General features: G+C 44.8%; 1 protein-coding gene across 1 annotated transcript in view; it reads left to right on the top strand.

The window, feature by feature from the left end:
- Positions 1–862: 862 nt before the first annotated feature.
- The window catches only part of LOC111067710, a 28263-nt gene continuing 11715 nt past the window's right edge, over positions 863–17410 (top strand). Inside the window, exons 1-2 of the mRNA XM_041593559.1 lie at positions 863–1368; positions 8425–8505. The gene's annotated coding sequence lies outside the window, so the exon portion shown is untranslated. The remainder of the gene's footprint in view (positions 1369–8424; positions 8506–17410) is intronic.

Here is a 17410-nt window from a genome sequence, read left to right as displayed (position 1 = left end):
AGTTGATGGCTCTTGGTCTCGATGTTCTCCATGGCCTTTCTCCCCATCCATCCACCCAATCGGGTTGACTTCGTTTTGGGCTCCTAATTCGTTTAAACTGTGGTCTAGGCTGGACAGCTTTTATGGAGCATAAAACGCACGACAACAAACGCCTGACCACAAGACGAGATACAGAGAGAGAGAGAGAGAGACGAGACGAGAGAATGTATCATAATTTTCATGTACCAATAACTCAGTTAAGTGCAATCTCATGGGCAAAATTGATTTTCTTCTGGTTCTAGTTGTTTGGCTAATATTTCAGCTCCAACTTCTTCTGTTTTCTGCCCTGATTTCAATTTAATTAATGATATTGAACATCGTGTGTGCCCGTTCTGAACCCTCTCAGTTCTGCTCGAGGGTTTTGTAATCGAAATTATGAATGGACTCTCTCCAGTGGGGAGACTCTCGACTCTCGACTCAATATATCAATCCATGTGGCACATGTGCCTCACAAGAGAGCAGCCGCAGTCCCCCCACTTTAAAGAGAGCCAGGAAAGAGCAGCAGCAGCACAAGCAGCACCAGCAGTACCAGCAGCAGCAGCAGCCTGTCTTTGTCGAGTGAAATGCAGGCACACGAAGATAAAGATACAGATACACAGACACGATCCGCTTTTCCTCGCTCGACACACTCAAAACAAAAGTCCGACTCAAAAGCAAACACAAAAACCTCCCGACTCGAGTGAAGAGTGGAGAGTGGGTCTTTGAGCCGTTTGTGTTTGCAGCTCATTTCTTTGGCTTTCTTTGTTTTTTTTTGTTGGCTCGGATTGTGGCTTTCTTTCGCGCTCGATGGTCGACAGTGGTTCACAACGCTCTCCATTGTCAAGGCGAACGCACGTAGAGCCCAGAGCAGAGCAGCATTGTAAAGCCGTAGCAGCAGCAACAGCCAAGCGCAAACCCCTCGAAAAGAAACTTATATAACGACTGATTAGCCCGACGTTTACTTTAGTTATTCGGTCAACTCTCGACGGGCAGGTTCGCAGCGATCGCGACCAACAAAAGCAAATCCAAACGCGACGCTTGCCAGGAAGCTCAGTTCTTCAACAAGGAATATCCCCCAGAGTCAAGTGCAATCCCATCCAATCCTAAAACCCTATGTGTGCAATGTGTGTAATCAACAAACAGTGATCATTTACATACATGAATAAAACTGATCATAAAAGTGCAGCGTGACTCAGCATTGATCACCGAAAGAACGAGGAAGAACTCAACCAAACAGAACAGAATACAGCACAACAGAAAGGAAAGGATACTTTTTTTGGAAGAATTCTGACACTCACGAGTCCAAGTTACAGTTGCAGTTGCAGTTGCAAAATATTCTTCCCGCATCAAGTGAGTGTTTATTAACTTTTACCGCATAACATTCGAGTACGCCTCAGCCACAATATTTACAAGTATAATATCGTACGATGCAATGACAGGCCAGAAACCGGGAACAGTGATGAGCGGGCAAGAATTCGTTCGTTTTTTTTTTTTATTTGTTTTTGTTTACTCAATCGATGGCTAGACAGGGATCGGTGTTTGGTTTCCTGTTCCCCGTAACCTTGAGATTAACAGAAATATTTTGGGGGGAATTTCATCCATTCGGTTTTATTGATTACTCATTTGGGGATTCAATTACGATTTCCATCGTTAGTTCAAAAATAAATATGCCTTAGGGCAAAATATTCAATGTGACAATTAGGAATTATCTCTATTCAACGAATTTCCATCTATATTTATATAAATTCTGGTTGGACAATCCATCGAGAAGAATGTTACTATATATATTATATGAACTCTTGGAAATTTGCTTGACTTTTTGAAATATTTAAGAGCATTGTAGCTCCTTCCATTCTTCACCCGAAGCCATTAAAAGTCAATAGTTTGATTTTAATAGTGCCAAAGAGTTATAGAGGGTTTTTATTCTTCTAAAGGTCCCTTGAAGCCCTTTTGCACAAACCCTTTGAAGATTTATTGTTGTCTGCACCCATAAATTAGCCATAACATTTAGACGCAACTTAACCCTTTCTGAGATACGATAGCACCCGTAGCACCATCATCATCTCCTCTCCCACTAGTGGAAGGCATTCGCATTTAGAATGTAATTGTGAGTGCTCCCATGGCATTTACATTTAATGCCATTAAGTTGCATTTCGCCTGGCTGTCTTTTATGTTGCATCTGAAAACCCCTAATTAAAAGCGAGCGAACACAAGTCGGGCAATTAAAATAATTAAGCCCAGATGTGGTGTGAAATCCACAATGCAACGTGTCAAAATCCGCATCCACTAGACGAACAGGAATGACACTGGGTGTGGGACTGGGACTGGACCTGGGAATGGAACTGAGACTGAGACTGCGATGGCGATGGCGAGTGGAACTGCGACTAAGATTGGTGGTGATGACGATCAGAAGTGCATCAAAGAAAGGCCAACAAACGACCAAGACCACCGGCTGAAATGATGCATTGAATGTCAGCTACTGTCTGGGATATGCTAGGGTTCCTCCACAGGCAGATGCCTTGAACGTGGACGTAGACGTGGACGTAGATGTGGATGTGGACATGACCATGACCATGGAGTTGGTATTTAAATTTGTCCGCAATTATGGCCCAGGCCTGAACCATGGCATGGCTGCGACTTGGGCTGGGCTAGGGAGTTGGCATCATCGTCATGATGACATGACAGTTACAACACACACACTCCACAACCACTCATGCAGCAGCAGTCTGCTGCCTGCTGCCTGTCCCATGTTGCCTGCCTCTGGCAACTATTCATTTACGCAGCCTGCCAGTCGCCGTTGATTAGACGAAGCGTGCGCTTTAATTGCCGCCAAATGGGCAAAAAGAAAATCTTCAACACGCTCTCAGGCTGGATCCCGATCCCTAGCTGGCTCCCTGACTCTGCCACTGACTCTGCCTCTGCCTCTGCCTTTGGCTTTGCAATTTGTCAAGTGCATTTAATATTTGTTGCAGCTTCTGCTACTGCTGCTGGAAAACAATTTGCGTTTTGTTTGTCCAGCTTGTTTGTTGCAGTTAGCGTTGATTAGCCTCTGCCCAAGAGATGGCTCTGCAGCGGACCCTCTACCATTGCAATTACGTGGCAAACCACATCAAATGCCACAACATCTGTTGTGCCTTAGAGCCAAAAGGCCCGGCCACACCCCACACGGTGTCAGCAAAGCAATTTGGAATGTCTGTCCGGGCAACTTGTGCAGGGACCCCACACCGCATTTGGGCGTTCATTCTGCTGTGAAATTGATAGATTTAATTTGACATTTGGCGCAAGTCCAACTGGCCACCAATGCATTGGATTTCCAACTTTTATGATAGATTTTCTACTTAATTGCTTTTGCGGCCTGACAATAATCAGCGACTGGCTGGCTGGCTGGCTAATCAAGTTGTTGTCAAAGAAATCGCACAAAATGGATTCTAAGTATTAACAGTATAGATAGATAGATAGATGAAGAGAGAGAGAGAGATCTCCACGAGAGAGCAGCAGCCACCGCTTCCGTTTCAGTTTATCCAAGAAAATTGATGGATGATGGGATGATGGATAGCCGCAAGAATTGTCAATTGCCGGCCAATCTGCTGAGCCACGCCAAGACTCCCATGTAGACAAAGAGCTGAGCTGCCCCCCTTCGGCGACCAGCACAATCTCCCTCCCGTTCTAAGAGCATAAATCTCATTTGGGTTAACAGTTCTGTGTGTTTCTGGCCGTTTGTGGTGTTGGTTTTCGGTGTGCCAAATTTCCATTTTTGTTTATTTTACGATTGTCAACTTTTGGGTCAGTTGATACAACGGTCTTACGTCCGTAGCCAGAAGTTTTGTCTGTTTGCCTTGGCAATTAGCAAAGATTTATCCAACAATGGCCCGGCAGATGGGAAGTAACATAACTGTACAGATTTTTCAGATTTCGGTGTGGAAATTATTTTGCATTTTGTCTTCATTTTCGGCATTTTGGCACCTTTTTGGGTTAATGCTTGGCTCCAATCTGAACGAATGCTGGCTAAACGATAATTTATGGATAAGATACAAGAAATTGGGTTGAGAAATTATTAAAGGAAATTGGCTTCAGCGCTGATGATATCATTTGATGGATAAAACTTTCTACAAATCGGATTTCCCCCTTTGGGTATCCGAGGTCTCTCTTTAGCGGAATCTTTAGTACAGTTTATCCCACACTTTTCCGTCGTAATATTCATGATCATTCATGGGCTATACTCGTACGTACACAAATGTATACGCCCTGTTCAATCACATGGCGATCGTAACCATCTCTCTAGAGTTTGGCTAATAACAAGGCATCAGCATCGGCATTGGCATTGGCACAGGCATCGCCACACTCTCCTCCAAATTGAGGCTGTCCATCAAAATCCGAGTCGGGTGGAGATGGGGATTCGAGCTTGTTTCCACCACAGCTTGATTGGTGGCTTCGCTTTCGTTCGGACTCTGACTCTGACTCTGACATGCAGTTTGGCTAATTCATCCAGAAGTGCTGCCCGAAATAATTTGCGATTGTGTGAAAGTATTTTGTTTGTAGTTTTCTTTGGTAATATTTTAATTGCGATTTAATTGAAAAATAAAAAGTTTTCGCCTGCTGCAATCGACAATCGACTATCGGCCATCAGCCATCAGCCAGCCACCGATGTGCAGCATCTGCCACACAGCTGGGGGCTGAAAATCTAAGCCAAGTTCAAAGCAACGACAGAGACACATCGGACACTGACAATTGAGAGTTTCACTTTTCACAGACAAAACGTGGCTGCACTCAAAATATCAATGAACTCCCAGTGCCACCCCAGACAGAGACAATGGCAGGAGTTTCCATTGCCTGCTGCCTGTTACCAGTGTTGCATGTGCCGCCCTCAGGAGGAAATCCCCGCCAAAACGAAAGAGAGATGGAAAAATGACACTTAACTTTTGGCAAACGATTCCAAGGCAGAAGCAGCCGCCGAAAATTACCAAGAAAATAATCGTTGAAGAATTTGACTTTCGCTTGTTTGGCTTTTCTTGGCCATAAATAAAAACGTCCTATCCTCTTCACTCCCTACCTTCCTCGCATCGCGACGGCCTGTGCCTGTGCCTCTGCCTGCGCCTGCGCCTCTTTTTGCCGCTTCAAAAGATTTGTGATTGTCGCCGATTAAATGCTGGAAAACGAAGCAGAGGACGAAGAGGAAAATGCTTCGGGGTGCAACGCAGACACTGAGACAGAGACTCACATGGCACGACCAAATGGCAATCGCCATCGCAATGCCAATGTCCCAGACTCAATGCCAATGCCAATGCCAAGGCGTTTGTATTTGCTTAAACTTTGACATTTGGCAGCTGGCTTGCCGATGGATATGTGTGTGGCTGGGATCCTCATACATATTTTTTGTCCGTCTGCAATGCCAATCCAAAGCCAATGATAATGCCAAAAAGGAAAAGCGCCAATAGCTGGTGGTGATGGTGGCACGGCTGGGAAGAAAAGTAAAAGCCAATGCCAGGATCCATCCATGAGAACAGATGGACAATACGCTGGTGGATCGTGAAACCAAACCTGACAGACAGATGGATGCAGTAGCAAAGATATTATCATGGGTTTATGACTCGAACTGAAGCTAAAACAACTTCTTGCAGTTGAGTAAGATATTACGAAGAGTATTAAATTTAAATCTGAAGTCAAACATGCGGGGAAAGGCAGAGATAAAAATAATGGTCTACTCCTTCCTAGATTCCCAGAACACCATTTTTCTTTGGTAACAATTCAAATCAAATATTCAGAGCTTCTTTCCGTTCTATCTCTAATATTTATTCGATGCCCAGTGACCTGCTCACTCCAAGGTCATCTCAAGACAGGCAGCTCCGCTCAAGCGGTAACCTCTGACTCATATCGAGGACTTCCCTACCTTAAGCTTCGTACACCAGCAGCAACAGAGTTTCTCTCCGTCTGAAATTCGCTTTCAAGGCATTGCCTGCGTCCCAGTCTCCGTCTCCCCCGTCTCAGTCTCCGTCTCAGTCTCATTCACCCAAAGCCAAACAAATTTAATGACAATAATCCAATAAACGTTAAAAGCGCAAGCGAGCCGGGATCGTGACAAAAATCTGCCGTTTGGGGCACAAAAGAAAGCGCCGCAGACCTCAGACCCGCAGACCCCGCCGGACCTAAGACCCCTTCCAGAAACACAGTCGGACACACGGCCAAGGTGGATGTGGATGCCATTGAACGCTGTTAACATTTTGACATTGCCTGCGTTTCAGTTCAGAAATATAGGAAATCTTAAACAAAAAAATTGAGAGAGAAAAAATTACATTAATAGGTTGGATTTTTTCTTAAGTTAGTTGGCATTTTGTTTGGGCTAGGTGGGGTGGGGTGGGGGGATAGGAAGGGAATGCCTAAGGAGGGAAGCGTCACGGGAGTGTGACCGAACAACGTGCCTGGCATTTTGGGCATTTCTATTGTGTTGGCCACATGCATGTCTGTGTGGCACTTGGCCGCCTTTTATGAGCCAACAAACCACGAGCTTTTTCTAGCCAAACTTCTTCTTGCTTCTTGCTGTTTCTTCTACACCCATTCAATGGCATTTTATTATTATTTCTCTGTTACTTTTTGGTCGGACTGACCTCAATAGAAAGTGTTACAGTTCAATGTCTATGGCTGTGGCTGTGGCTGTGGCTGTGGCTTGGGCTGTGGCTGGTGCTATGGCTTGTGTTGCTGTTCAGGCTGAGGCTGAGGCTTCCGCCTTCTTCACTTTGAGTTGGTTCTGTTTTAGCCGCCAGCGGAAACCACTTGTTGTCTGACGTCAGCAGTGTGCCACAGATCGAAAGTAAGAGTCGCACAAGTTGCCAGTTGCAGCCATCCTCAAGTTGATTAGAATGCCCGGCACTCTATCATCATCAAGACGATTTGCATTTTGAAACTGCCAAAAGAAAGTTGCCAAAATAAAGAGACTTTAGCAGACGGGGGGGAACATCGCCGTGGCATTGGCAGTGTCAGTGGCAGTGGCAGCCGCAGTCGCAGTCGCAGTCGGGCGCGTGCATTGCATAGTTAATTGTGTACATTTTTTTTCTGCTGCTCAGATGGCAACCAGAATACTGACTTAAAAAAAAACACACAGCAGCATCGGTAAAGAGAAACTTTGGGTAAATTTCGATTTTCATTTGCGGAGCGGAGCGGAGAAGCTGGCGCTGCTGTTAAAAGTGTTAAAAGTGTTTGGCCAGAAGCCAGAAGTGGTTGTTGCTGGTTGAGTTATTTAGCTTTTGGCCATATTTAATTTCGTTATTTATAAGCAAATTTTGTGCTTTGTGCTGCGCTGTGCTGCACTGTGCTCCTTCAACTCCTCTTTACTTCTGGCTGGCTTTTTCGCCACCACCTCCATTCAGCGACAAAAAAACAAAAACCGCGATCGTCGACTAGGTCAACTTTCGCTAGCATGGAATGCGAAATGCAACAACTGCAACTACAGCAGCAACAGCAAACAGCAACAGCCACAGCGACAACAACTGCCACAACAACGACACTGTCAGCCAATAATAAAGCAAAGAAGTTAACAGAAGAAGAGGCCAAAAGCTGAAGCTGAAGCTAAAGCTGAAGCTGGAGCTGGAACTCAAACTAAGACTGAAACTGAAGAAAAAGAAGTGCTCTGAGTGACTGCAACTCCTCTGCGGCGACTTTGACTCCAGCATCAGCTTCAGTTTCAGCTTCAGCTTCAACTTCACTTCTTAGTTGGCTAATAATACTAGCCAAGATGTTGGCTTGGTTTTCGCCAAAGCGGCTTTCTGTGCCTTGCACTGGCTTCTTGGTTTTCGCTTCCTTTTGCTACGTTTAAATAGTTGCAAATAAATTGTGTGGGTAGCAGTGGCAGTGGCAGCGGCAGTGGAAACTGGCAAAAGCAAGTAAATTACTTCAATGTCACCTGCTGACGATTCAAACTCCAGATAAGCGCTCAACGTCAAGACGGATACATCTGTGCACGCCGCATCCATCCAGCTCCATCTCCATCTGAGACCATCTCAGACCAACTCAGACTGAATTTCCAACTGAATCTCCCTCTAAGTTTTCTCTTATAATGAAATTATCGCTGCATCTCATTGTTTGCTGTTGTCCCAGTGGTAAAAATTATTTATTTAGTTCTCGTTTTCACATTAAACGTTCTCACACTAAACTCAATTGCCTCGGATGCAGATGCAAATGCAGATGCAGCTGCTGCTGAGATCTGTATCGTTGGGGATGATAACACGCCAGCCAACCAGCCAACCAGCCAGCCAGCCAGAAGGCTGTAAGGCTCCGCCTCTTGTACTTTAAGTGGGTTTTGGGCTCAGAGTGGAGGTGCTCTTCTGCTCTGCTGCCCTGGTGCTCTCTTGGGGTCCATTGTTGTTGCTGCTTGCAGGCAAATGTTTAACTAATTTGCATTTGTTTGCCTTACAGATCACACACAGACTGAGGACAGACCTGGACTGAGGCTTGTCGATTACAACGGAGTGGAGGAAACGAGAACAAACATTTAAGGTATGTGGAAAATCAAATATAGGAAAAGGTTATGTAAAGATCAAAGTACCAGAGAATGGAATCGATGGGGGAAGATTTTATGGGCAGCATGTTCGGGGGAAATGGGAATAGCCATTTAGAGATGAACAAACTAAGGAGAGATCGATATGGGGGTCAAATTGGTGCCAAAAAGAATCTACGATCGTAAATCTGGAGAGCCAATGAACTTAAGTGCTAAAAATAATTACAACAAAAATGAAGGATGAATGAAAAACATAACCATTCTCAACAGTTCTTGGGAAATTCACTGCCAACTCGTTTGAAGGAAAGATTCTAGGCCAAGCATGAACTAGCCTCTAGGGCACACCTACTACCTGCGAGAACCTCCCACTTGTTGATGGGAAATTATGAATAACTTTAAAGAGCTGGCAATATGTGATAAAAATAACCATATGCCAATTTGTTAAGGAAAAACCCATAACAGCACTTTATGGTGTATGGAACCCTTGTCTTAACTGTAGAAAATTAATGAATTTTGAGTTGTAACCAGATAAAGTGAGAAAACGCAAACATGACGATAAAAACTAAAAACATTTAACTTTTATGGGGTACTGGTACTGCGAAAGTCATTGTGAAGGCCGCCCAGAGCAGGAAGTAAAAAATCTCGAATGATTCAACTGAACAACGAAGCAACACCGAAACACGAAATGGATTGCATTAGAAAACTCCTTCGGTCGTAAACATTTTAACACGCCATGCACAAACTTATAGCAATATATTTTCCACCCCTGGGTAGATGCCATAAAGGAGTTATACGTACGTACATAGAAGAAACATGCAGAGAGCCATAAAATAAATGTTATATGTTTGCTGATCGTAAAACCAGAGCGTGGGTGGATTTAGTTTAAATTAAAGGTGAGTGGGTTACGTCGGAAACGTTCTCTAATCTGTGGCGCTCCCGCAAAGATGTTTTATTGCAATTGCAAGACAAAGTGAAATTCGTTTAGGCCAAATTCCGTACAGGAAGTCAGTCGGCAGGCTGCAGATGCTGCTGATGGTAATGCTAATGGCTAATGCTAATGCTGGCTGGCTGGCTGCCTGCCTGCCTGCCGTCTACTGTTGGTGGCTCTGCTGCCGTTTCAGTTGCAGTTTCAGCTGCATTCCAGTGCATATCATCGACCCAGTTTCGGTGGCTCCACTAACTAGGCTGATGTTTGGCTAAATAGCAAATAATTTGGCGTGGGCTGAATTTCTTTGGCTCTCGCTCTTCTCTAACTCTCTACAATATGTGTATCTTTCACCTGACTGACGTGCAGACACTGCATAAATTAGCTGTCTATATAAAGCATTAAGATCTGGTATAAGAATCAGGCAAGGCATAATTGTGCAATGAATATTGTTAGCCAAGAACTGGGAGAGACACCGACTCCGACTTCGACTTCGACTCCTCCTCTGCCTTGCAGTTGTCGTGGCAGCAGCAGTGACTGTTCTGTTGCATGCATCTCGGTTCGGCTAGGTTCGGTTCGAGCCGTTGGCCTGTTCTACTTTTAACATTTCTTGGCAACATTTTCGCGCTGCCTATCGGCAGATAGTCTCGTACCACTCGTGCGATTCCATGGCCATGGCTGAGTCAACTTTTGGCGAATAAACAGCACGCAGAGGACGGAAGGTGCCCCGGCAATGTCTTTAATATTTATTGCGTTTTAAAGACGCATTGAGAATGGAAGCAATCGGCCAGAGGAGCAACAGCATCAGCTCCAAGTCGAACACCAGAAATGGGCAACTATGTCTGCCCATAAATCTCCGCGTGCAAATTATATAATGTGATTCATCCATATATATATGTATATGTATATGCACCTATAGTAAATGGTATAGTATAGAATATTGGCCAATTGGGCTACTGACTCTCTTTTTGGTGGTTATTTATGTGTCCATAGTTCCTGTGGCTTTTCTTTCTGTTTCTGTTTTTTGTTTCTGTTTCTGGCCAAAAGGATTTCTCTTGCACTGGCAAATGGCAAACACCTGAACCGGAAGTACAGCTGAGATATTGATTCTGATTGCAGCGTCAGCGGCAGTGGCAGCATCGCCATCGCCATCGACACCGACATTGGAAAAATCACTGCCGGCAGCAAGACGGGGCATCAACGGCAATCGAATGTGTGTAATGATGGTTAATAAATCAAACAGAGAATTACCAGGAATTTTCCAGCAGACAGTGTCGGCAACTTTTGTCTGCAAGATTCTTGCAGTTTTCAACGTTTTCTACGGTTTCCACGATGCACTGCCTGGCTGCCTTCCTGTCTTGGCCAATTCCATTGGATGCCAACAAATTAGCGCAACGTCGGCAAAAGGCGAAATCATAAGGCAGCCCCAGCAGCACACAGAGGCACACAGAGTCATTCAGTCAGTCAGTCAGTTCAGTCGTTCAGTCGTTCAGTCTATCAATCAGTCTATCCATCTGGCAAACAAACAAATCCCATCTCTCCTTCTACTTTGAATTGTTTGCTTCTGTTTGCTTAGGCCAATGTTTGAGCAACAAACTTGTTTGTTTCTCCGTTTCCATGTCTCCATGTCTCCCTGTTGTTGTTTCGTTTGTTTGTTTGTTGTCTTAGCTGCCGTGAGCCGCTTTTAACCCCTTGAGTGCCAGATATTTAAGTGCCTGCCATTCATCCTTCGGTCAACCTGTTGTACATACAAAACATGTTGACAATCTTTTAAAAGCAGAGAAAGAGCTAAAAAAGTAGAGGAAATGCGTTAGAAAAATATATAGTTCTATAAAGAGGCATGAAATATTACACAGAAATAATAACAAGATCTACTAAGTGTACGTTCTGATCTATATCAATTGAAAAAGTAGAATCGTAGGTACTTGAAGATCAATAGAATCGATGTTTACTTCCATATTTGTATACCAATTTCTTTTCTTCATATTTCTAGCACTTCTTTTACATTCAAATACCCCAAAGCGGTGCAATTACAGATCCCATAAGATCAAAATTATTAATCGAAAGATTTTCCCTAAGTTATCTGCTGTCTTCAATGGGTTAATAACATTTGTCGATCGTCCTTTTTGTGTGTGGGGTTGCACATGTATTTAAATTGCACATTCTGTGTGCATCTTTCGCGCCAAATAGCCAAACTGCCACACGGAAATGGGTTAATGGCACATTCTAATCGGCTCACACAGGGGACAGAGAGATGCAGATAGTAGATAGATATAGAGAGAGAAAGAGGAGGAGGAGGAGGAACAAGAGCGAGAGCCAGAGCCTGAGCTGGAACCAGAGAGATCTTAACAACTATTCGAGCATGGAAATTTATATGGCAGCCGCTCTCTGGACAGCCACCAGACTGGTAACAATGTGAACGCAAATTGGCTTAAATGCAAAAAGCGTCGACAATTAGCTGCGCAGTCGGTGGCTAGATGGTGGCTAGGTGGCTAGGTGACTAGGTGGGTTGTTGGCTGGATGGCTGCCTCTCTGTCTCTGGCTGGATTGCTGGATGACTGGATGGTTGTATGGCTGTATGGCTGGGTGGGTGGTTGGTGGTGGTGGCACATACAGTTTACAGTTAGTTTTGCGCCATGTTGACAGTTACGTGCGCCGACAGCTTCCACCTGCCAGGTGAACAAATGTTGCATAAATTAGCCCGGAAAAACTGGAGCAGCCAATTCACATTCACATTTCGCATTGTTGCTGCTGCTGCTGCTGCTGTTGCTTCTGCTGCTGTTGATGATGATGTGGCTGCCACCATTCACAGCCTTTTGTACTTGCGTAATGCATTTTCACGCAATTTATAACCGTTTTCCACGAATTGGGGCACCTGTTCAGCCAGTGGCAGTGGTGGCCGAGTGGCTGTGCACCTGTAGAACAGCAGGTGGGCCCCCGCACAACGACACAACATCTTCCCAAGAAATGTGTAACTCAAATATTCTTGCAATTTGCATTTGATTGAGTCGTAAATTTGCAACGCACACACACACAGATGCACGGATGCATACACCGATATGGTGGAACGTACCGTAGATGTTGCTTTCGGTTAGAGGTTGGGTGGTTTCGGTCCCAGTGGATTGTAGAACAGTTAGACGGGGGCATAAATCTTTTGACTGTGGGAGGCGCAGCCAGCGCAGCGCAGCTCGGCGGCAAACGCCACCGAATACCGACAACCGACGACCGACCTGATTTCCAGGTCCAGTTTTCCAACCTATCCACCTATCCACTGGATGGCTGCCTCTTCTGGATGCTGATGATGATGCGACTTTGGCGTGCGCTTTTCAATTTGTTTAGATTTTATTTTGTTGGTTTTTTCGTTTGTTCCAGCTGGTCGGTCGGTCGGGTCGTTTCCTTTTTCGGGGAGGCCTTCAACTTTTTCGGCTTTGTCGGGATTTATGTTTAGCTGTCAGCGGTTAGGGGTTTTTCATCTCTTTATGAATTTTTACTTTTACGCCAAGAATTTCCCAAAGAGAAAACCAGGGAAAGACACGTGCCACAGCCACAGCCGTAGCCGCCACCACCAGCAACTATTGAGAGTTTCGAAAACGTAGTTTATTTTTGTGTTTGTTTTTGCCTGGCATTTTCTCGTTTAATTTACGTCTATGAGCGGCTGGCCGGCCGGCCGCCCGGCCGGCTTTCTTTCACTTCTGTGCGGCTGTGAGCCAGTTTTCTAGAATTTCTAATAGCCAGGCCAGCAATAGCAGCAACTAGCATTCATTATTGTTTGCCTGTAAACGCTTTTTTATTGACTCGAATTAGCGCTCAAGTAGAATTTGATGCCGGCATCGACAAAGCAAAACGTACACAATGGAAGGAAAGTCTTATGGCCAGAACGGAGCCAGAAAGCCAAGAACCCTAAGTGGGCTGCTAGAAAGCGAAATGTTATTGGCCACTTGACACACGTCCATCCATTCAAAAGAACTCTGCTGCTCTGCTCTGCTCTCGCTCTCGTACACACCACACACCACCTCCCTTTTCGGCTGCTCTCTCCAACTTCAGTTACAAAGTTCTCTGTTTGTCACGTAGTGCAAATAAAATGTGTTTTTATGAGACGATTAGTGCTGGGGGCCCTCTTTCCCTTTCCCTCTATCTCTCTGGTGCCCAAAGCATATCAACGGCACGGCAAAAAGCAAAACAAAAAGTGAAAAGAATGTCAAGTGTTAATTGCCCAGCTTATGGCCATATACTCGTACTAGTGGATGTCTGTCTCGCGGGCTCTGATGAAGATGAAGATTAAGATGTAGCTGGAGATGTTTGCTTTTGTCTTTTATGGTTTACACAGTGGAGCCATCTTTATGGCCACTACAACGGGCTCTATTTGCCCTATCCTGCAGGCTGGAGGTGAGGTTTCTGTGTCATCGGTGTATACATAAATGATCATAAATGATTATGGATGGCCATAAGCGATAAGCATAAGCATCCCTTTACACGGATAATCATACTTAATCACTTTGGATGGGGGGGGGGGCAGGGCTTAGCAATCGAAATTGTAAAACACAAAAAGTAAGAGTTCAACTTAAAACAGCATAAGGGGGAGAGGTAGCACGTTAAGCTCAGAAGATCAAAGTTCTTGTGATCTTAGGATCCCATTGAAGCGATTAAACATCATTAAAATAAGCCAAACCACAAATCAGATAGAAAAACACCGCAAAGAAAATCATTTAAACTCGTTGCGCTCTACAGTTTCTTTGGTGCAACAATTACAACAAATTGAATTGGGAATCTTCATTGAAAAAGATCATTAAAACGGCCAGGAATATCGCAGTGAAAAGTTAAGCGGTGCAATTTATATCAAGGAAATATTTGACAGCAGCCCAGTTGCATTAATTCCTTTGATCAGCATTCAAATGCAATCAAAGAGCCAAATGATTGGCATCACTAATCAATCATCCACATTCCTACGCCTCAGCCATAAGATTTTGCCTGCTTGCCTCCGTTTTTCTATGTCAACTGTCGTTCTTCATTCTTATCAAATGCATTTATCGAAAGGAGACTTTGGCAGCGAACTCGTTTCGAGTTCTTGAAACATTTTTGCGATACTGCTGAATGACATTATCTATAAGCTAAACAACGCAATTTGCATTGCTAAATGGTTGCAAATCCCACCCAGAGACACCCTCCCCCCCACCATCTGACTATCTATCGTCCAACCAGGTACCAGGTATTTGCGACCGATTCGAGGCTGAACATAACTGAAATTCTTTTGCATGTCATGAGCATTTGTGCGGGACCCCGTTACTCTGAATGTTAGATGTTAGATGGAGTTGTGGTCTGCCATGGCCATGCATTTATGCGCTCTAAACATTGTTAGTTATGCAACCAGCAAGCAGCAAGCAGCAACCAGTACTCTCCACTTATGCGGCGGCATGACAACAACGGCATGGCAACAGGCAACAGACAACAGACAACAACGACAACATCAGCTAACATCAGCAACAACTACGATGACGACAATCATTGGCGGGCATCGATGATGATGATGATGATGATGGCAAGGCCTACATTTCAATGTCATGGCTCGGCTTCTACTGCTGCCAACAGCTGCCCAGCGCTACCAATCAAGTTGTTAACTATGCAAAAGTAGTAAATTGCAAAACGGACAAAGCATCAGCACCCAGAGCCACACCACCCCACTACACCACTCCGCTCTGCTCTGCCTTCCACACAATTGTTATGAACTGAACTTTAAATAACAATCAGCCAAGTGCCGTTAAATGAATGCGACATTGTTCAGCGCTGGAACTTTAACTCGAGCTTCAGCGCTTGAGGAGTGGAGTAGCTCTGCTGCCTCCTGTCCAACTGTAGACTGCAGTCAACTGCATCGCAACTCCTTCTCCAGTTCCACCTCTGAGCAATATTAATTTGCGGCCTTAAGTTAAGGCTAAAATATTTGCATAATAAACGCCAACGCCTTGGCCCCCATTCTACACTGAGCGAATAGCGAATGGCGAATGCACCTGGAAGTCTTTTCTTGTCTTGTCTTGTCTTGTCTTTCTCTCCTCTCTCTCTCTCTGCAGATATGTATGGTCACCTAAAGCGCACTCTCATAGTCTCATAGTCCCATTCCCATTCTCATTCTCATTTTCATTGCCGGCCATAAGTTTTGGTGGCGGTGAGCAACTGCAGTCGCTCACCTCGTACATTTCCGAAAAGTAATGGCCTGGCCAAGAGTGATAATTTATCACTGGCCAGCAGCCGGACATGCAGCAGCGCTAAACTTCAACGGTACTTGGACAACAATGCCAACTCCCGGTCGGGGACTCGAACACCGACTCGGACTTGGACTCCGACTCGGGCCTTGGCTTTGGCTTTGGACTTGGACTAGCTCTCGTTGCACTGCACCCCATTGTATACCGGTCTCAATTTGTGCTCTCGGCACAGGCACTGGCACAATCAAATTGATATTTGCTGCTATATTTAGTTTATGATAATGCCGCCGCTGACTCTGATTCAGTCTCCGCGCTAATATGCTGCTTCCTCCTTGCAGCCAGCCGCTCATTTCTCTCCGCACAAAGCCATATTTATTATGCATGCTTCGGCTGGCTCAGCAGTCAGTTGGTCAGGTACATATTCCACGAGTCAGTTTTTCCTTATAGCTGGTGTGGTGTCTCTCTCTCTCTTTGTCTATGACTTTTTCGCTGGCAGAATTTCCATTGAGAAAGTGTTTTTTTTATGGCTGCAAAGTCAATTAGCATTTGGCATTTTGCTGGCTGGCTGGCATTTAGTTGGCATAAATTCAAATCGAACGATCCAAAATATTATTCCTTTTGTTTTGTGCGCCATCGGCGATATGGATGGCTGCCTGGGAACCCGCATACGAAACTAGAGAAATCTTTATTGAATATATTGAATGTTAGCCCCACCAGTCCACAGTCCACAGCCCCCGCCCCCAGCTACAGAATCTTTTGTTCTGACCTCGCGAGTGTGGGCCTGAAACCCCAATTTCAGATTGTGGTTTTCAATTTAGTTTTCAGATGGACAAATGAGTTCAGTTTATCCATTGTTTTCAATTGGAAATGCGGATGCTGGCAACCATTAGCAGAATTGTAATGAAAACTCCGCAGGCCATCATCTGGTGGTACGATTCGCTCCACATATGATTAGTTTGTGGCCTAAGTCTTTTGTTTATGAGCCAAACATTAACAAGGAGTTTCGAGCCAAACACCCCACAAGGAAGAGGCTTGCTACAAATTGGAATGGCTTGATTTGCCCGGCACACATCACATAACAGATCTCCCACCCAATAACTAACAATGGTACTCGTGTACGTGTAACCCACCTCAATCATGGTTTACATGATTGATAGATGTAGGAACAACCGCTTCCAGCTCTGATCCGGCAGCGGCTGCGGCGGCGGCTTGTTAACGTTCAATTAGTGAAATTGATAGACATATCTAACCTGCGTGGAAAAACATAAACCGAAACGTTGCATGAAAAATCGTACGGTGGAGAGAGGAAAGAAAAACAAAAGGCGATGACTGTGGGCCAGGGCAAAACGTTTGCCTAGCCACAAATTATATGTTAATTAAAATGGGTTTCGGTTACGCTCACATGGAAATTCTAAGTGAAGGAAAAACCACAGAAAATTCTGTATTTTTGAATGTGAATATGCATCCAAAAGCCACATGCCACACACACGCACATTTACCGTTCTCTTTCGTTAATTTCGACCGCCACCATTCATTCATTCATTCTTTCTTGTCCACTTTTGGTCGAATGGCTCATTACATTTGTGGGTTAGCAGGTGAAACCGAACCGAACCAAAACGAACAGAACAGAACGGAACGGAATGGAACCCCAAACAGAAAAAGGGGCAGATAGTAGAAAGATGAGGAAGATGGAAACCCCGAAAAAAATGAAAGATACTTTTTCAGAAATCCAGCCACAGCTCTTTGGTGGGCGGGGTGGGGAGCAGCGGCCTGTGGTGTCTTATT

The sequence above is a fragment of the Drosophila obscura genome, unplaced genomic scaffold (assembly GCF_018151105.1).
Source record: "Drosophila obscura isolate BZ-5 IFL unplaced genomic scaffold, ASM1815110v1 contig_192, whole genome shotgun sequence".
Classification (NCBI taxonomy): Eukaryota; Metazoa; Arthropoda; class Insecta; order Diptera; family Drosophilidae; genus Drosophila; species Drosophila obscura.
This window is presented reverse-complemented; position numbering and strand designations above follow the sequence as displayed.